This window comes from Morus notabilis, unplaced genomic scaffold, assembly GCF_000414095.1.
Source record: "Morus notabilis unplaced genomic scaffold, ASM41409v2 Scaffold150, whole genome shotgun sequence".
Classification (NCBI taxonomy): Eukaryota; Viridiplantae; Streptophyta; class Magnoliopsida; order Rosales; family Moraceae; genus Morus; species Morus notabilis.
Genome location: NW_010364058.1, coordinates 236941 through 259339, shown reverse-complemented (window position 1 = coordinate 259339; position 22399 = coordinate 236941). Strand labels below are relative to the sequence as shown.

General features: G+C 38.6%; 1 non-coding gene across 1 annotated transcript; it reads left to right on the top strand.

The window, feature by feature from the left end:
• The first annotated feature begins 6835 nt into the window (after positions 1-6835).
• On the top strand, positions 6836-6942 carry LOC112092990. The gene has a single exon (XR_002902859.1). It is a non-coding gene; the product is annotated as a small nucleolar RNA R71 (small nucleolar RNA).
• The last annotated feature ends 15457 nt before the right edge of the window (positions 6943-22399 follow it).

The window sequence follows — 22399 nt, the reverse complement described above, 5'->3', positions numbered from 1 at the left end:
CAAAAATCACAAATAGAGATTAATCTAAACCCTAACAAATAAGAAAATTAGCCACACATCATGTGGTTCACAATCTCAAAATAATATTCAAAATCTAAAAAAATACAAGAAGAAAGAGAAAAAGAGAACGAAGAATGCTGGGAATTCTTAAAGAATCGCTCTAATTTCCCTCTGGAATCCTCTCTAATTCAGATTTTCTTCCTTTGCAATTTTTGTTTTTGTTTTTCTCCTCTCCCTTCAGTTTTCAGCACCTCTTCCTTATATTCCACGTCCAGCATGTCCCCAAGAAGCCAATTCTAACTTTCCATAAAAATCTGCGCACCAGACTAGGGCAAACCCGTGTTTCTAATAAAATTGGGTAACTCAGGCAACATCCCCTAGAATAGGTGACATATCACCTAAAGGCAGCGACATATCTCCATAAATGAGGCGACATATCGCATCACTCGCTGGTCCTTCGTACATGTTTGCTCAATTTTGCTCCTTTTCGCACCGTGTCACCATCTGTAGGTGCCGTATCGTCTCGTTCTCTGTCTTTTTTATCCAAAATGCCTCAAAACTCAGCAATTTCACCCATTCCTGCACACTCAAGGGAGAATCATCAAATCCACATAAAAACTTGAGGAAAAACACGCCGAAACTAGCTAAAGGAGTAACGAATGAGTGCATAAATTACGCACTCATCACACCTTCAAACTTGAACGGCTGCTTGTCCTTAAGCAAAAAAACCTAATATAAAACAAAACACAAAATGGGAAATGGACAAAAGAACACAAAACGAAAGTTGGCGAGGGTCGAGAAGGCCTTCTCGTTTTTGTCCGAGATCCGCCACATTGATACGCTCCTTACCACGCCCAACCTTCGAGCCGCTAGGTTGATTCTTGATCTCCCAGTCCCTTCGGACCTAGACGCCGTTCGCGCATACTTCCATTTAAGTGACGAAGGTAACTTCTGCTTTTGATGCCTTTATTTATTACGACTTTCGTTTTCTAAACGCTGACTATATCTTTGTCTCGTCATTTCTGTAGAGATGGCATCTTTGAGAATCCAACTTCCTGGTAGCCAGCAATCCGGGCTGAGCCAGCAGCCGCCGTCGAATCAACAACCCCCGATGAGCCAACAGTGCCCGTCGAAGGGAAAGGAGAAAGCTAGCTCTTCTTCCCACGTGCCAAGGAGCAAGAAGACCAAAGGCCCTTCGGGGTCGGGGATAGATCCTTCGTGGAAAAAGAAGCACAGAGAGAAGACGCCAGTGGCCGAGACGTGGACACCGACGGTCCCCATCCCTGAGGTTAACGTTCCTTCGGCGCCGAGGGAACGCGTACTTATTCCCGGGGGAAAAATCATGGACGGAAATTTCCAAGTCTCGGACATCTCTGACGCCGAGATCGGGGCAATGCTGAAACTTCCCCCTCGCTTCTCCCTCGTCTTTCAGGCTCTCTATGAGTCTTTTCTCGAGCCACACTGGGTCGCTGCTGCTCAATCTTCCTTGGTCGACCGTCAGCGCAAACAGATCTCTTTCCAAATCCACGTAAGATTTTGTCGAGAGTTTTTTTTTTATTTTTTTTATTTTTACTCATCGTTCTGTATTTCTGTTTTTCTGACCTTCAACTTTTCAGAGCCTAGTCCTTTCTATCCTTAACCTCCTTAACCTAGTTAAGGTTGAGGAGCGTAATAAGGAGATGGACAATGTAGAAGCCAAGCTCAACTCCCTCGTCGACGACGCCAAAAAAAAGTTATCGGATGCCGTCGAGGAGAAAGACGTGGCCGTGGCCAAGCTGGCGAGTCTGGAAGGCGAACTGGCCAAGTTGACTGCTAAGGTCGAAGATCTTACGAAGCGGGCAGACTTGTCCGATAAAAAGTTGTCCGAAGCAGCCGAGGTAGCAAAGAAGCGTTTCGCTGAGGGGAAGGCCGAGGGGAAGAAGGAAGCCGAAGCTGAGGCTATAGCTACCTTCGACGCCAGGCGCACTGAGATTATTGAGGAGTTCAAGGCTTCTCTGGAGCTCACCGACATCCGCAACAAGGATTTTCAGTCTGCAGGTTAACAAATTGTCGATATGATCAAGAAGGAGCGTCCTGAGTGGGACTTGGGCTTCCTTTATAACTCTCTTCCTCCTGCTGGCGACGACAACCTTTCTCCGCCTGGTGACGGTGATGAATCGGCGGCTGGCGGCGAAGCCTGAAAAGATTTTTACCTCTCTCTCTTTGTTTGTAACTTAATGTTGATTCGGACATCTTTTTATTTCATCTATATATACCTTTTTTTTTTATAAAGATAACGGATTTTATTCATACCTTGCTTTGCAATTGTTGTATTAGAAAATTCCTTAGAATTTTGCTAAGTGTCCGTCTTTCCTCCTTGGAGAATTTGACGTCGATTATACCCCTTGGGGTCGTCGCCTTAGAAAATTCTTTAGAATTTTGTTAAGTATTCGCCTTTCCTCCTTGGAGGATCTGACGTCGAATTTACCCCTTGGGGTCGTCATGCCATGTTTTTAGTGATCCGTGGACCTCTGTCCCCCCATGTCTGTTTGATATAACCTTGGTTTTTTAAGTAGACATGTTATTAAGGGGTGAATTCCTTTCTTTCTACAAACATTTCAATTTATTTAATTCGTAGAGAATGTACAATTGAGATGCGTAAGAATTACATACATTGTTGGTAGTACAGCCTTAGCTGTTCTGCATTCCACGGGTGTTGAATTCTCTTGCCGTCGAGGCTTTCCAAAATGTAGGTGCCAGGACGTAATACTTCCTTTATGTGGTAGGGCCCTTCCCAAGTTGGGCCCAGTGGACCAGTATTTTTGGGTTTTATACTATGCATTATCCTTTTTAATACTAGGTCTCCTGGGACGAACCTTCTTTGCTGAACTTTCTTGTTGTAATATCGCGCTGCTCTTTACTGATAAGCGGCGAGGCGTAGTTGGGAGTCGAGCCTTTTTCTTCCAACAAGTCGAGTTCCCCGTTCATGCCTTCCGTGTTGTCGTCGTCGTTATGGATGACGGTTCTTAGAGTCGGCGTTTCGATTTCTACGGGGAGCACTGGCTCGACGCCATATGCCATGGAGAAGGGCGTTTCACCTGTAGTAGTTTGGCTCATCGTTCTGTATGCCCATAAGACCTTGGGAAGTTCCTCGGCCCATTTCCCTTTTAGATTGTCGAGTCTCTTTTTAAGGGTACACTTTAATATTTTATTGTCCGCCTCGACTTGTCCGTTAGATTGTGGATGGATTGGTGCCGAGAAGTCTTTCTGAATGCCCAGGCTGTCGCAGAATCTGCGTGTTGAGGCATTGTCGAACTGCTTTCCGTTGTCAGATACTATTGAGTGGGGAACCGCAAACCTGCACACGATGTTGTCCCACATGAATTTGGTGCAGGCTGCTTCCGTGGTTGTAGTTAGAGTCTTTGCCCCTGCCCACTTTGTATAGTAGTCTACCGCGACAATTACAAATTTAAAGCCTCCGGGTGCAAGATGTAACGGCCCGATCAGGTCAACCCCCCATTTGGTGAAGGGCTATGGACTGAGAATGGAAGTTAAATTTTCTGGGGGTGCTCTAGGAATTGTGGCATACCTTTGGCATTTATCGCAACGTCGGGCGTATTGAAAAGCGTCCTTTTTTAGCGTGGGCCAGTAGTATTCTTGCCTTAAAACCTTTAGAGCCAAAGACTGCCCCCTAGTGTGGTTACCGCAGACTCCTTCATGGATTTCTTGGAGGACCTTCTGGGCTTCGGCATTCTCCAGGCACCGTTGTAGAGGTGTTGAGTAGCCTCGTCGGTAGAGCAAGCCGTCGTACAACAAGTACCTAGCAGCTATATACCTAATCCGTCTAGCTTCGTCTTTATTGTTTGGTAGTTGTGCATCCATTAGGTATTTGATGAGGGGCGTCATCTAATTTTCACTTGTTTGGATGATTAATGCCTTAGCTTTTTCTTCAATAGTCGGCTGCTCCAATTCTTCGATGGGAACGCCCCTAGTGTGTCAGAATCTCTTGAAGATGCTAGCTTTTCCAAAGCGTCGGCGTTTGCGTTTTCGGTTCGTGGTATCTGAAGTATCTCGTAGTTTTTGAACTTAACGAGTTTTTCCTTTACTTTCCTCAAGTACACTCCCATCTTCTCACCGCGCGCTTGGTATTCTTCTTTTACTTGCCTGACGACCAATTGAGAATTGCTGAAGACGCTAAGCCTTTCGATTTTCAGGTGGCTGGCCAATTGCAGTCCTGCGATTAGCGCTCCGTATTCCGCCTCATTGTTCGACGCCTTGAATTTAAATCGAACCGCTGAGGTAATCTTGTGGCCTTCTGGGCTGATTCATAAGACGCCGGCTCCTGACCCGCTTTCGCTCGACACTCCATCCACGTAGAGCTTCCATTCTGTAGTCTTGACTCCTTCAGGCGTGGCCGGAGCTGGCCTATGGGAGAACTCGGCTAGAAAATCGGCCAACGCTTGACCCTTGATCACAGTTCTTGGCACATATTTTATGTCGAACTGGCTCAGTTCTACCGACCATTTGAGGAGTCGACCGGAAGTTTCAGGCTTTTGTAGAGCCTGTCTCAACGGGTGGTTTGTAAGAACCCATATGGTGTGAGATTGGAAATAGTGCCGAAGCTTTCGTGAAGCTACCATCAGGGCGAGGGCTAAGCGCTCCATTTCGATGTATCTTGATTCGGCGTCGAAGAGCCTCTTACTTACATAGTAGATTAGCAATTGCACCCTTTCTTCCTCTCTTATCAGTACGAAGCTTACGGCGTGTTAGGACACGGAGAGGTATAGGCTAAGCTCCTCGTCGGGGTTTGGTTTTGACAAAATTGGGGGCTCACCCAAATGTTCCTTCAATTTCTGGAAGGCCTCTTCACATTGCAGTGTCCACTCAAAACGCCCGCTTCCTTAGCGTTGAAAAAGGGGACGCATTTGTCTGTCGCTTTTGATATAAACCTGTTGAGGGCGGCGACACATCCTGTTAACCTTTGCACTTCCTTTGGCTTAGTTGTGGACCGCATATCTTGTAGGGCTTTAATTTTCTCGAGGTTAGCTTCTATCCCACGGTTGCTGACCATAAAATTGAGGAATTTCCCCGACCCAACTCCAAAGGCACATTTTTGGGGATTTAGTTTCATGTGGTATTTTCTTAATACACCAAACATTTCCCCTAGATGATCGACGTTTACCACCTCAGTCACTCGCCCTATGTTCTTCTTTAGATCTGCCACTTTCCTTGTCAGTTTTTGCTCCAAGCTGGCCATACGTTCCATGATGGCGCGTGCTTCTTCTGTTGAAATGGCCGAGCCAGCTACTCTCGATGCCTCTTCCCTCTGAGCGTTGGGTCCGCCCCTAGCCTAGCCGTCCGCCTGTACTGATCCCGAGTCTCCTGGTGGGTTTCCTCCTGGATTCTAGGGTAGTACCTCGGGATTTCTTGGACCTCTTGGTATCCGGTCCTCGGGAGCTTGGAGTCCGGCGGTCCTTAAACGGCTGCCAGAGGATTGGGAAGGCCGAGGCCTAGGAGGGCCCCAGTGATTCTCGCTGTCCCCGGTTTCCTCTTGGATATGTGGGTGGTCACCGGGGTTCGGGTTTCCAACCATGGCAGGTCCCTGCGGCCTCGGGGCGTCTTCTAACGGTAGCATAGAGTTCCTTCCATCTAAGCACTCAACCACGGTCATCAGCCCATATACCAGCTCAGTTAGAGTGGTCAGTTGGGCCTGCATCTTCACAGGATCCGATCGTGGCGCGTCTGGGGGTGAGACTTCATCTCCGACCGAGCGTAGATCTCCTTCCATCCCGTTATTCCCTGGATGGATAGTGGTTTCATCTGTCTCTCTTGGAGGCATGCTTGCTAACTATGTTGTTGGGGGTCGAACGCTTTCGGTCCCCAGTGGAGTCACCAATTGTTGACGGTGATTTCTCGTCAACAAAAACCGGCCGAGTTACCTCTTGGTTTCCCTTTGGATTACCGGCCTATGTGTTGAATATGTGTGAAAATTTATTGTTCGGGGTGTATGGTGTGTATAGTTTGATATGCGCACAAATAAAGAAGACAAGAAATTTTATAGTGGTTCACTCTGTAAAATTAGAGCTACATCCACTGTGGTTGTATATTTCTTTTTTAGGGGATTACAATTTACATCAATTGTTATCTCTCACTCTCTTTTTTCTCTTCTTGGATCTAAACCCCTTCCTCATAGGGGGTCTCCCTTCTTTTATACTGGGCTTCCTTCGCTGGGTGGGTTTCCCTCGTAGGCAGAAGCACTCAAGTACTCTCCCTTTTTAGGCCCAGACGTAGCCCACTAATTAGCACTGTTCACTCAGCCAATTAGTCTTCTATTACGGCTCTGGGCGTCCCTGTAACACTCTCCTGTCCCCTGTGGGGCGGTTTAAGAGCTCGCAATTAATGCCTGCAGACGTCCCCCACTTTTGTACGCAACTTGCCACGTCCTCCAGAGAACGTTCCCCCTGTCGCCAGCGACGCTTAGCCCAATCGTCCTTCGTGGTGGTCGATTCTACGGTCGAGGGATCTTTGTGCCTTAAGCTCAACGGCACGATCTGTCGACGCCAGAAGGAATCGTCGCCCTAAGTTGGACTTCGTGCTTGGGCTCTTTAGAGCTGTAGACGTCGAGGGTTGTTGCTTGGCGGGGAGTAGTTAAGGCCACGTGTTGCATTATCGTTCGTCCAGGTGTCCGTCACATTTTTCCACACAACAACAACTATTCATTGCAATGTCCTCAAAAAGATTGAGTGCATCCCCGGGTGTCTTTGATAAGATGGTTCCACCGACCGCTGCATCAATATGGGCCTTAGTTTGCCCAGTAAGCCCATTGTAGAATAGTTGAACTTGGAACCAATCCTCAATACCATGTTGAGGACACTTTCGGACCATCTCTTTGAACCGTTCTCGCGCCTCATATAATTGTTCATACTCAAACTGCCGAAATTGAGTGATCTCGGCTCTCAGTTGAGACGTCTTGGAGGGCGGGAAGAATTTAATGAGAAACTTTTGGGCCATGTCCTCCCATTCGGCTACACTCCCTAATGGTAAAGATTGAAGCCATGCCCGAGCCCGGTCCCGCAAGGAAAATGGGAAGAGTTTCAGATGGATGATCTCGGCACTCACCCCATTAATCTTGACTGTGTCACAAATCTCCAGAAAAGTGGCCAAGTGGATATTGGGATCCTCGTGCAGCAAGCCTCCATATTGGTTCTGCTGGACCATATTGACGAGGGCCGGCTTGAGCTCGAAGTTGTTGGCATTGACTTGTTGACGTTGGATGCCCGAATAATTTTCGTTCACCACGGGCTTGAAATAATCTCGCAACGTCCGTTGCTAGTCTAATTAGTTTTGTTCCTCAGCCATGTTTTTAGCCCTAGCTCGTTGTTCCCTCCTCAAAGCCTGAATAGTTCATTCGATTTCTAAATCCAAAGGCAAGAGTTCCGAGCCACGTGCTTTTTGCATGCACCTACGAACACAACCAAAGAAAAATAGATAAATAAATACAAATAAAAAAAAGCTTAGATTAAAACAAGATATTTCTTCACTATAGTAGTGTAAATCTTAGCCGTTCAATCCCTGGCAACGGCGCCAAAAACTTGTTGCAATAAATTTGACTATGCTTGCAAGTGCACAAGTCGTACAAGTAATAAAGTGGTCTGAAGACCGATATCATCCCACGAGGTTTGATGTTAAAAATGTAAACTAACTATTGTGAATATCATATCTTAACTTTATCTAAGCAATCAAATTTGGATGTGATAAACTCAAAGAAAAACTAAAATAAAGGAAAACTAAATCAAAAGGAAAGATGATAGTAATGCATAACACGCGCTGAAATTAAAATGGAAAATCAATATAATGACAATGCTAGGGTCTTGACTTCACTCTATTGCGATTATGTTTCTCCGTAGTAATGTGCCTAACCTAACTCAACGTTCTCAAGAACCTAGAGTGATGTGTATCCTTATACCTTCTCTCGAGTGCCGCATAAAGAATGTGTAGGTGATATCAAGCTTATCTCTTTATACAACTATTCACCCTTACCTTCATTAAGTTCCACTCTAGAAACAATTCCCGGAATTCCACTTCTCAATTTCACAACCTAAAATTGTTTCTGCTACCTAGGCAATGTTTATCTCTCGACCTCACACCAACCTAAGTTGTTCTACCCGTTTCTTGATTGCTTGAACGTTCCCCTCTCGAGTATTAATCCTCACAATCTAAATTTGCCCAATTCAAAATCTCACAAAGAATAGCAATATGTAAATCATAGATTTGGCAACAACAATTCAAAATAGAACACAAAAGAAATGAAAAGCTTTAATTAAATGCACATTAAAACGTCGAAACAATAATCACAAATAGAGATTCATCTAAACCCTAACAAATAAGAAAATTAGCCACACATCATGTGGTTCACAATCTCAAAATAATATTTAAAATCTAGAAAAATACAAGAAGAAAGAGAAAAAGAGAACAAAGAACGCTGGGAATTCTTGAAGAATCGCTCCAATTTCCCTCTGGAGTCCTCTCCAATTCAGATTTTCTTCCTTTGTAATTTTTGTTTTCATTTTTCACTCCCCTTCAGTTTTCAGCCCCTTTTCCTTATATTCCACGTCCAACATGTCCCCAAGAAGCCAATTCTGACTTTCCATACAAATTCGCGCACCAGACTAGGGCAAAACATGTGTTTCTAATAAAATCGGGTAACTCAGGCAACATATCCCCTAGAATAGGCGACATATCGCCTAAAGGCAGCGACATATCTCCACAAATTAGGTAACATATCGCATCACTCGCTGGTCCTTCGTATAGGTTTGCTCAATTTTGCTCCTTTTCCCGCCGTGTCGCCATCTGTAGGCGCTGTATCGCCTCGTTCTCTGTCATTTTGATCCAAAATGCCTCAAAACTCAGCGATTTCACCCATTCCTGCACACTCAAAGGAGAATCATCAAATCTACAAAAAAACTTGAGGAAAAACACGCTGAAACTTTCTAAAGGAGTAACAAATGAGTGCATAAATTACGCACTCATCAATGATACACATTGCATAAGTACATACCATACGATATCACAAAAGCATAGTGAAAGTAAACTCCATTGTTGGAAGCAATACTGATTATGCAGCTCGAAAAGTAGCTCCTAACTCTAGAGGAAGATTAGAGAGAGAATACCTTCCCTAATATGTGTATAAGAGACAGATGACAGTTGATATGTGACATAATCTTTTTCCTAACTTTCGCTTGGAACGCTCTTTTCCCTCTAGCTACTATTCTCAGAGCTTAAGAAAGATTATTCTATAAAATTGCCAGCGCTAGGAATCTGATCTTTTAAGAATTTCATGTTCTAAACCTAAACATATACACCCAATTGCCATTTGTTAGTAGAATTATGCCCTGAATAGTGCCAGTTGTTGGTTTTTGAAACGATTTTGGATGCGGAAGTGTGAGAGAACGGATCGTGTATAACAAAAAACTTTTATACAATCTTTTGAAACACTATAGAATATATTAATTTACACTAAAACATTATAATCGAGATTTATACCTAGCAACCGATTAGGCTCATAACTTCAATTCTTTGACCACGAACAATCCTTGCTCCAGATGTTCTTTGAATAACATAATCTTTCTTGTCAATTCCTTGAATCTACGAAGAATGTGTGTGTCGACACACCTGAAACAACACGCATTAGCACACAAAACACTCAAGCATTCCACGAACACCAACACATGCATGACATGAAACTGGGACCTCACTATAAAACCATCCCGAAACACTATAGAATATATTAATTTACACTAAAACATTAGAATCAAGATTTATACCTAGCAACCGATTAGGCTCATAACTTCAATTCTTTGACCACGAATAATCCTTGCTCCAGATGTTCTTTGAATAACATAATCTTTCTTGTCAATTCCTTGAATCTACGAAGAATGTGTGTGTCGACACACCTGAAACAACACGCATTAGCACACAAAACACTCAAGCATTCCACGAACACCAACACATGCATGACATGAAACTGGGACCTCACTATAAAACCATCCCGAAATGCTATTGAAGAGCAAAATTGTATTCTCCAATTTTCTATTGCCTCCTATTTATAGAGTAGCTATCAGAATCCTAGTAGAAATCTGATCTTTCTATCCAAGATAAAGCAAGAAAATTATCTCCAACTTTTACTTTAATTTTGAAACAAAATTCTCTCTCTCTTTCTTACTTGGCCGACCACCACAAGGATATTATCCCCTGTGGGTGGTGGTGTGTTCTGCAAATAAGGGAAGGAGAAAAATTATCCTTTATCCAGTTATCAAATTCCAATTAAAGTCAAATCAAACTTAAATTAATTTGAATTTCAATTGGATAACTTCTCAAATAAGTTAACCAGATAACTTAGAGAGCAAGCAAGCAAATTCCAAAGGGTGTTACTAGTGTTGGGCGTCCACCACATGTGGACCCCTCTACATGTGTGTTCCAAATTCAACTTAAATAATTACATTATTTAATATCTAATTAATTCTCAGTTAACTATTTTTGAGTGTTTTTATTTAGAATTCCATAATTCTAAAATTCACATTTTTGCCTTTAGTGTCTTGTAGAATTACAAGAACGACGATTGGACTCATGGACCTATAATTTTGAGTTCCAATACGATTAATAATTAATTAAGTAATTATATTCTTTCTAAAAGTTATTAAACTATAAACTTGGAATTGCACTCTCGTAATTATAAATATATTTTACTTCTAAAACTCGAAGTGTCCATTTGATATAGTCATTACATATAGATCAATTCTTTATAAATAATTCATAAGTAGAGTCAGGTGAAATCCGTTAACCTCTTTAATTACTTCTTTATCCTTGATTACTGTTAATTCTCTAATGAATAGTATATTCATAAGACAAATTCATGAATACGAGCTTGTTATTCAAGTATCGAATAAACCCTCAAGATAATTATTTATCTACTTCTTTATTCAAGAAGGAACGTATTCCATCTTGTATATTAACATTCCCGGTTACCTACCTCATCATGTCTCAAAGATACAAAGAATAGGATTTATAATCATGAAATCCATACCAACCAAGTCAAAAAATACAAATCCATAAATACGAGTCTGTTAATAACTCAATATTAAGATTGTTCTATATATAACCATCAGTAGACTCAATTCAATTTTCTATGCCTAACATAAATTATCCAAAATCCAAATTATGTCTGTGTCCCGGTTCTACATAATCTCATTATGTGTAATACACTCATTCAATATCTCTCCATATTAACAGTGTCGGTAACATCATTCCATCCTTAATGGGAATGACATGTATTAGTAATGCTTTAATTAAAGATTTTAAAACTTTAATTATATTCATTACGAACACGTTTTGATTATTATCCTTGAATATTATTCTCTCGTATACAACTCTTATATACAATATCAAAAGTCACATAAATAATCGTGAAATTTTTATAGATATTCATAAAATATTCAATAATATATGCACATAAAATAATGAATAAACTCTTTTATAAAATAAATAATAGATATCCTATTACATATCATGCTTTAAGGATACCATTCCCAACATCAATTACATCTATTGGACCAGACAAAAATACAAGCTTTCTTGTAGCTATTAGAAAAACAGCAATGAGTTGCGCAATAAAATTTTTAAAATTTTAATTGTTTACCAAAATCACTTAGGAAATGTTCATGATGCTATATAATATAAATACCAAAGATCTAAGTCATACCTTTAGAAATTTTAAATTTTAATTGTTTATAGATCACAGCGTTCCAAGTAGCAGCTAGAATAGTCTCAACTAACTAGTCATTTTTGTTATTCTCATTTTCACAATCAGAGTGCGAGTGGCACATGTCGCTCAATCTCCATTGGTGTCTTGAAGTCCTTCCAACCACAAAAAGAGCTAAAGGAAAAGTTGATCTTGATAATTGTTCAGTTTTTCCTCTCAAGAACCCTTACCAATAGCCCCTAAAAAGTCTCTTAAGTGATCTAATAAATATAGTAAGACTTGCCGGGCTATTTATAGAGTTTAGGAAGTCATATTCCAACAACAATTAGGTTTCCTAAAGTCAAAATTGTGTCACAATTCGTTTTGAGTCGGTTTACCATATCAGCAGACTCAACCAGTTGACCGGTACTCGGTAGTCGTAAAACCACCGGTCGACGGGTGAAAATAAGGAGCACGTAAAAAAGTTATGATCTAGTCGATTGGCCTCCATCACAGGTCAAGCAGTATTGTTTCGATTTCTTGTTTTCTCAGTTTACTTAATATGAGAAACTTGCACGGGGCCTCAGTTTTAATTTAACTAACCCAATGTAGAAGTTAGCAAATTAAAGCATACATATAATAGTATTACCATATTATTAAATAAAGCCAAAAAAAATAATTCAACCACTTTATCTTGAATTAATTTAATAATTAATTCAATCAATAAATTACTAATGACTTAATCACCGATCTCATACTTGACTTTAAACCTTTAGCGGAAATAATATAAGTTACCAATTCATAGAAAATACTCATTGTAGGAAAATATATTAGCTAGCAAATGACGTGATGGACATATATAGATCAACCTCCTATAATCATGACAATAATTGTTCGCCAATAACTTCATGATTAAAAGCCTAGAGTTGCACTATCGATCTAGACAATATATTTACAAAGCTCTAATTAGCTCTCGTCCGTGACTTATTATATTAGTGTATCATCCTCATATGTTATCCATAATCGACTTGAGTTCAAGTTCCGTTTTACCTTCCTGATTATATTTATCTTGTGTTCCATTACCACTCCATCGGAAAAGCCACCATTCAAGTATACTAGTTTATTATTCATCTTAGGATTAAAATGATTACATATAATTTATCAAAAGTAAATTATTTTATTCAAAAGGAATTATTAATTAAAAGAATTCAAATTTGGTATGATCCAATATAGATTCCACGGGTAGGAATTATATCAATGTCTCTACCCATGGAGTCCCCCTCTGACGACCAAGACAAGCTGTCTCCATTAGGAAATAGACAACATAACTGTTGGTTTTGTATTAATTTATGGAATAATAAATTAATCTTATTAATTTATGATAACAAATACCTTGATGACGATTAGGACGATATCTTGAGGTCTTTGGCCAACGAACGTTCCTCGCTCCAAAACTTTCTTAGAATACCAAAGTCTTCCTCGTCCACTTCTTGAAATTCACAAGACGATGAGTGTGAGCTCAAGGCATGATTATCAGATTACTCACTAATTTAGTATTCTTCCACTATCAACGCATGCATGTGGAAGAGTTGAGAAAACTACTTGCAAGACAATATGAATTATATCGATTTTATTTCACTCGTGAATAATTAAATGAGAATTAATTATATATTAAATAATGTGATTATTTAATTATTTAGTCACATATAGGGCTGGCAATCCGGGTAGCGACACGACTAGAAACCCACACGAAATTAGCGGGTTTGGGTTTGTCATAAATAGGTCCGGGTCAAAATCAGGTCGAACCCGTGAAACACGATTAAATAACGAGTCATTTTCAGGTTGACCCGCCAACCCGCAATTGACCAATGATAACCCGTTTATTAAACGTGTCATATTTAGGTGACATGATTATACAACCCGTTTATTACCCATTTATTACCTAGGTTAAAAAATGTTTCACTATTATTATTCTTTCTCTTCTCTAATCTCTCGCAGCCGCCCAACCCCATCATAATTTCCAATTTCAAACCCTTCTTCTCTCAGTCTCTCAACTCTCTCGACTCTCTCAGTCTCTCGCAGACTCTCCGCCGCCTGAGGTCTCAGTCCACCGGAGGACCACTGCCTGAGCTCACATTCTCTCTGCCAGACTCTCCACCGGTTCTCTTCTTCTTCTTTCCTCTCTGCCCCATTCTCTCTGGACTCTCCACTCTCTCCATCAGATTCGACCTTGGGGACTGTCCACTCTCTTCTCAATCTTCGTCAAAATCAGCCTTGGGGAACATATTCTTTGCTTCGGGAACAGATTTGGTGTTGTTCTTCGACAGGTATTTCCCCTCTCCGCCCCATTTTTTTATTTGTTACAGATTCAGTGTTGTTACAGATTGATGGTCATATTTTATTTGTTACAGCCTTAGGGAACATATTCTTTGTTACAGATTGATGGCCATAGCCATAGCTATAATATATTTTTTCTGATTTGTAATGTATGCTTGTGATCTTAAAAAGACTTGTGATCGTGGAAATGAATGAGGAGGAAAAAAAGATGATGAATGAGGAGGAATTACAGATTCGGATTGTGTTGATTGTGTCCGTTTCTGATGATGAATGTGTCCGTTTTTTATTGTGTTGTTGGCTTTGGCTTCTCGGTCATTTTGGTACACATTAAAGAAAGGGAGGACTTATGCTGGCTAACATGCCTATGTGTGCATGTGATGTTTGGTGCTTAAACTTTAACTTATGCTTGTTATGGTCGGGCATTAAAGTTTAATTGCAATTTCAGATCCTTTTTAGAGCTTTGAAAATGCTTAATCGTGTTATTGATTTTGGATTAAATTATTGTACAGTAATCATGTTCTAATATGGTGTACTTTTGTTCAGTTTTTGTTGTTTTTGGGGAGATGTTAATCTGATTGAACCTATACTAATATGTTGTAATTTATTTTTTTGATCCCTTTAGGAGAAATGTTAATCTTATTGAACTCTTACTATATATTTGATTTGAGAATAGACTTTGGTTGTGATGATACTTCCTTGTTGCCTAATCACATTTGTTGTAGTGTTATATTTTTATTCTATTTTTTGTTTCTGGTTTACTCCATGATGTAGTGCAAAAAAATTTTTGATCACCCATTTATTTTCGTGAGTTGGATCCCCCCCGGGCCCCTCCCTTGTTCTGATTGTTGTTGTTTTGGACCCCTCTCCCCTATTGTGCTTGCTGTCATTTTAAGCAGGTTGTCTCTTTCAATCCTTTTGAAGTGAACCTTCTTTTTGCCTCTTTCAATCCTCGAAAAGGTCTTTCATTTTTCGTTTATTTGCTTTCTAGTTTTGTTTTTAGGGTGTTTTAATGAATACCCATTTCACTTTTTCTCTGTTTGATGAATTATAAAGTGTTTGTGGAATTAATATTGGTTTAGAATTATTATACTTTTGGTGAGTTTTTCTTGTCTTTTTTTTTCTTTTAATTTCAATTTGGTTTGTAGTCTTATTATTGCATAGATGAAAACTGATTCATATTGCACTTGATAGTTGTTTGTTTCAACTAGAATATTTTCTTGTGAAGATAATATTTTATTAAGGAAAGGTCATTGTCTTGGTGCAATGAGAAAATGTGTTAGAAATATTGTGTACTTTTTGTATCTTCTATCATCTTTAATTTGTCAAGTATGCAGGTACACCCAGATGTCACAGGCAATTCTCCTTTTCTTGTCATACATGAAAAGAAAGTGAAGCTTTTTCCATTGCTTCCCACGCGAAAAGAAGATGCGGAATCTGAAGTTCCACATGCATCTGTAGAGGTCGAGTTTGAGTTTTCGCAGGAAAAGTGGGTTCATTTTGGCTGTGAGGTATGTTTTACTGATAAGTTGGAGAATTAGTAAATCAGTTGTTGTTTTGCTTCCGAGTTCCAGGAATGTGATTCTTGATGGAAGTATATGGTATGTGAAATGATCTTGTTAGGGTGTTATAGCTTTTGCTATGTGAAGGTTAATATAGAAATGACTTAATCTGTGTTCATAAAAAAAATGACCTTCTTCAGGTTGAAGTGAACCTTGGTAACTTAAGCTCATTAGATACTCTGTTCATTACAATTAAACTAATGTTAACTAATGTTTTATTTTGTGCAGATTAATTTAACACAATGGAAATTGATCTTGAGTCAATTGAGTCTCAAGGTGTGGATGTTGAGGTTGAAGAGATTGACGGATCGAGTTTTAATACACAAACTCAAGGCGTCGAACTCCAGAAAAGAAAAAGGAAGCTGACCTCAAAAGTTTGGAGTCACTTTGTTAATCTTCCTTTGGGCCCGGACAAGAAATTGAAGGCCAAGTGCAAACATTGTAGCTCTGTGTACCTCGCGGACAGTAAGTACGGAACTGGTAATCTAAAACGCCATCTTGTGAATTGTCTGAAAACCTCCTACCGTGATATAGGGCAGATGCTCATTGCCCAAGAAGCTAGTGCAGTGACACTTGGTGGAGGTAAGTATGATCCCGAAAAATTTCGTGAGTTGGTTGTAGCAGCTATAATCATGCATGATCTACCTTTTAGTTTTGTTGAATATGCGGGAATAAGGTCTATATTTCAGTACTTGCACCCTCAAATTCAATTGGTCTCTAGAAATACTGCAAAGGCTGACGCTTTAAAGTTTTACAAGAGGGAAAAGCTTCGAATTAAATTGATGTTAGAGACTATCAAAGGTAGAATTAGCTTTACTTCTGATGCATGGACTTCTTTGACTAGTGATGGATATGTTTGTCTCACTGCGCATTTCATAGATAAGAATTGGAACTTGCAGAAAAGAGTGTTAAACTTTAGTTTTATGCCACCCCCACATAGTGGCGTTGCTTTGTCTGAAAAACTTTATGCCTTTTTGAGTGAATGGGGAATTGAAAACAAGGTGTTTAGTGTGACATTGGATAATGCTTCTGCGAATGGTGTTTCTGTTGACATGTTAAGAGAGCAACTAGTTTTGAAAGGGGTTCTTGTACACAATGGCGATCTATTTCACATGCGATGTTGTGCACACATACTAAATTTAGTTGTGCAAGAGGGTTTGAAGCAGATTGATGATTCAATTGTTAAGATTCGTGATAGTGTCAAATATGTCAAGGGATCCCAAGTGAGGAAGCAAAAGTTCTTAGATTGTGTGAAGTTAGTTGCAATTGGTGATAAGAAAGGGTTGTGTCAAGATGTACCAACTAGGTGGAACTCGACATATCTTATGCTTGAAAGTGCTCTTTACTATCGCCGTGTATTTCAACATTTAGAGTTGAGTGATTCAAACTACAAGCATTGTCCTTCTAGTGCCGAGTGGGACAAAGTTGAAAAGATTAAAACTTTTTTGAAGTTGTTCTATGACGCAACTCTTAAATTTTCTGGAACAAAGTATCCCACTGCCAACTTGTACTTCCCCTTCCATTTGCATTGTTGCTTCATGTTGAAACAATATTTAGAAGGTGATGATGAGTACTTAAAGTATATGGCAACAGCAATGTGGGGCAAGTTTCAAAAGTATTGGTCTCAATTCCATCTTACCTTGGCTATAGCATGTGTTCTAGATCCTCGTTTTAAGATTAGGCTTGTGAGTTTAGTTACAAAAAGCTTTATGGAGATGATTGTGTTGAATGCATATCAATGAGGAGTATGTTGTACTCTATTTTTGAAGAGTACAAAAAAAAAAAAAAAGGATTCAACTAGCCAAAAGACCAATGCTTTTGAAACTTGTATGATGGAAAAAGAAGGAAATGATGATGTGGATATTATATTCAAGGTAATTTCTCTATTTATTAGTAATGCGGATGTTCTATGCTTATGTCTGATTGTGTATTCTTATACTATCTCCTTCTCATTTTGTAGGAATTTGATGAGATGTCTTCAGTTGACTCTACTACCACATCACAGAAATCAGAGCTTGACCTTTATTTGGATGAGCCAAGGTTGGCTAGGACCGCGGATCTTGATATCCTTTCCTTTTGGAAATTAAACCAATTTCGATATCCAGCACTAGCTTCTATGGCTTGTGATATATTGGTTGTCCCTGTTTCTACAGATGCTTTTGAAGCTACATTTAGTGTTGGTGGTAGAGTTCTTGATTCATTTCGTAGCTCACTTAAACCAAAGATAGTTGAAGCACTTGTTTGTACCAGAGATTGGTTATATGGAGACAAAGGTAGTTTCAAACTTACTTAAATTATGTATATTTTCTATATTGATTTTGAACTAACTTGTATCTATATATCTATTTGTTTTTGTGTAGATTTCAATGAAGAGGTGGAGGATCTTACACAAGATATCTTCAACTTTTCATTGAAAGAAGAGGAGCCTTTCTCACAGGGATCAACTTCTCCTAAACGTAATGATGCACTTGGAGTCCCCCCATTGCAACAAATTATTTAAATGTTTAATTATTAATCATGTATGTTTGTTTTCTAAATTGTGAGACTTTTATGTGTTTATTTTTTAATTTGTGAGAGACTTTCATGTGTTTGTTTTAATTTTGAACTTTGATTATGTAATGTCTCTATATCATGTTAAACAGGTTGAGAAACATGTTCAGGAATAGGTTCTGAAATAGGTTCTGAAGTAGGTTCAAACGTGTTAACGTGTTGACAGTAACCAGGTCATAAACGTGTTGACAGGTAATTAACGGGTTGACACGACACGTTTATGACCTGTTTCGTAAACGTGTTGGTAGGTAATCAACGGGTTGACACGACACGTTTACGACCTGTTTAATAAACTAGTTAATCGTGTCGTGTCGTGTCAACCCGCTAATAAATAGGTCGTGTTTGGGTTTTGAATTTTGACACAATTAATAAACGGGTCGTGTTCGTGTCAGACCTATTCGTGTCAACTGAAGGGTTCAACACGACACGAACACGACCTGTTAACACAAATTGCCACCCCTAGTCACATACTGTGGTGAGACCACAGGGAGCGTATGACACTGGGAAAAATCCCGTTGGGATTTAGTTGCTTGCTCTCTAAATAATCCAGTTTACTTGTTTGACAAGTATTCCAATTAAATTCAAAAAGGAAAGTAAAATGTTACTTTATTTGGAATTGAATTTAAGCTAAAATTGGAAACTAGATTAGGAAGGAATTTTCTCCTTCCTTCTTCCTTCTTAAGAGATGGCCGGCCACACAATAAGAAAAAGGGAAGGAAATTTTGTTTCCAAAAGCAAAAGGGAAACTGTATTTTTAGTGAGATCAAAAATATAATAGTTACTAATTTCCTATTTTCTTTGCCTACACGTAAAAAGGGTTCTCCTAATTGTCTATAAATAGGAGACAATAGGAATTGGAAAAAAGATTTTGATCTCCTATTTTTCCTCGGTTGGTCGAATATCACAAGAGAGAAAAAGAGAAGAAAAGTTCTTCCAATTTTCTCCATTTTTTCACATACATGTGTTGACAGTGAAAGAATATAAATTAGCGAGTGATCGTTCCGATAGTTTATACCTTGAGCCCACACTCATCGTCTTGCGATATCAAGGAGTAGACGAGGAAGGCTTAGGTGTTCTAAGAAAGTTTTGGAGCAAGGAACATTCATTGACCAAAGACCTCAAGTTATCTTCCTAATCGTTAGCAAGGTATCTATTCTTATAAAGTAATGGCATTAATTTATCATTGCATAAATTAATATAATCTATAGCGTATTCAAAAGGTTTTATGAAATTTTTTTGTTATACACAATCCGCACTACCACGTTTCTACACTCGAAAACGTTTCAAAAACCAACAAAAATTTCCTCATAGTCAACTCCCTCTTTTTAGGTATAACCCTTTGCCACAAGCCAAGCTTTGTAAGTCTCCACTTTTCTAACCGCTCATCTTTTTCTCTTGAAGATTCACTCGCAACCTATGAGTTTTATCCCATCAGGTAGATGAACAAGTTGCTAGACTGAGTTTGAGTACATAGACTGCATCTCGAGTTTCATAGCATCGTGCCATTTTTCCTTGTCAGCATCCACCATTGCGGCCTTACAGGTCGATAGATCTTCCTTACCGTCATCAGCAGTGATAATCTGTGCTTTCCCGATATACCGATCATTTATAAATAGACGGATGAGAAATTTTCCATGGTAGAAGCTGATTATCTAAACTTCATAAAAAGGAAGAAGCAAAAACAAACTAATGACAAGATATAAGTAAACAAATAACTAATAAGAAACATTGAATAGGAGGAAGTTTATAAATTATGAATCTTGTAATATTTTTATGTACTAATTGTGGCTCAAACATCAATTTTTGTCAACAATGTATGGCAAATAAGCTGATTTGTATTTTTATGACCATTTATGGTTACCTATTAGTGGCGACTGCATAAAGGCACAAAAATTAATCAGATGTTACATTTGCCATACAGGTTATGACATATATGTGATACAAAATAAAGAGTCGGAGTAAAATACAAATGTGTCTAAAAACTACCCGGTGAATTAAAAGAGAGGAGAAAAACAGTGACATCAAAGGGACAATGAGGTTGGGTAGAAACTGACCGTATAGTGAATGCTAAATTGCGCCTCTATCAATAGCACACAGTGGTTCTATGTTTCAGCCAAGTAAAGTAGAAGAAGCGGGCAGAATAAAGGCATTAAATAACCAATTACTACTGAGGTTCCATTTAGATCAAAGTAATCTAGAAAGCTGAAGCCAACAACAATGGGGAAAATGAAAGCACAGAGGACAAAAACGCATAGAGAAACCACAAACCAAGGAGAAAGCCCAAAAACTTTTTCAAAGTAAAGTAAAAAGAAATAGGGAAAAAAATGGGACGAGGGAAGGGGGGAAAAAAGGAAACAGAGTGGTCCAAATAAAAGACTTTACAGAAAAGAGAAATAAGATAATGATATATATTGTATGGAGGAATAGATTTTGAATGAAATAGTTAAAACATAAATACTAAAAGTCCAAAAGTAAGAAATGAATATTGGAAGAAATAATAGGAACGAAAACAGTGACAGTAATGCTGTTTGTGTATTGAAAATCAAAATTCATGAGGTCATGAGAGAAATAGAATAAGAAAATCCAGTAAAGAGAAATAAATGAAATTTGAATTGAACTCAAAAAGGCATCTAAAATGCGATAGCCTTAAATTAAGGAAGGCCAGAAGAAGAAAAGGTAGGAATTTAATTTGTTTTTGGTCAAAAGTATAGAGAAAATCAAAATCCAAATAGGGAGAGTCTAGTCACAGTAATTTTTGAAGGGATTAGGTGAAACTCAAGAATTTAAAATTAATTACCATCAGCCACATGCCAAAAAAAAAAAAAGAAGAGAAGACATTTAAATTGCTTCAGAAAAAAGATTAGGCAAAATCAAGATCCAAATAAGGGGGACATATTCACAGCAATTTTTGGACAGATTAAACATAACTAAGGATGCCAAAATTGATTATAATCATCATTGCCGCGGACTAAAGGCAAACAAAGATAAAATATGCTAAAGAAAAATAGGCACACATATATGCGTGTGACTATAGAAGAAATCAATTTGCCATAGCTATACAGCAATAAAACACAAAAAAGGACAATCATAACAACAAAAGGATATTCTTTTAAGCACTGTAACAAACAACATGAAGTAATAGCAGCAAGAGAAACCAATACATTCGATATCAATAATAGATACCAAATAAATATGAGCAAAAGTTAATAACAGTACCTGCAATGTTGTGAACACTATCTTAAACAGAGAATATATGCCAACCAAAGACAAGTGAAAGAGATACACCATAAAACACTGAGCAGTAATTACACGAACATGAAGCCAGGCAACCAAAAGACCAAAAATGTTAAGAGTAAGTAAAAAGAAGAAAAAACATAAGATATTCAGATAGTCGCAAGCAAAAAAATACAGTCAAAATCAGAATTGGAAATCAGAGTCCAGATGAGTAAGCAGAAACACATTCATAGCAATTTATGAATAAATTATATGGCAGTGAACAGGTAAAAAATGATTATAACAATCATTTGTTGGGAATGGTGTCCTAGTAGCATGAGATGTAATAGGATATTTATTATTTATTTAATAAAATAGTTTATTCATTATTTTATGTGCATATATTTATGAATATTTATGAATATTAATGAAAATTCCATGATTATTTATGTAACCTTAAATATTGTATATAAGTGTTATATACGAGAGGATAAGGTTTAAGGATAATAATCAAAAAGTAATGTTCATAATGAATTTAATTAAAGTTCGGAATCTTTAATTAAAACATTATTAATACATGTCATTCCCATTTAGAATGGAACGGTGTTATCCGTACTGTTAATATGGAGAGATATTGAATGAGTGTATTTCGCATAATGAGATTATGTGGAACAAGGACACAGACATAATATGAATTTCTAATAATTCCGTTAAGTATATAAATTCTAATTGAGTCTACCGATGGTCATATATAGGATGATCTTAATCCTGAGTTCTTAACAGACTCCTATTTATGGATTTGTGTCTTTTGATTTACTCGGTACGGATTCTGAGATCCTGAATCCTATTCCTTGTATTTTGGAGACATGATGAAGTAGGTAGCCGGGAATGTTATTACACGAGATGGAATCCATTCCTTCTTAAGAAAGAAGTAGATAAATAATTCTCTTGAGGGTTGATTCGGTACTTGGACCAGTAGGAGCTCCGATTCATGAATGTGTTTTATGAATCACTGTCCATTAGA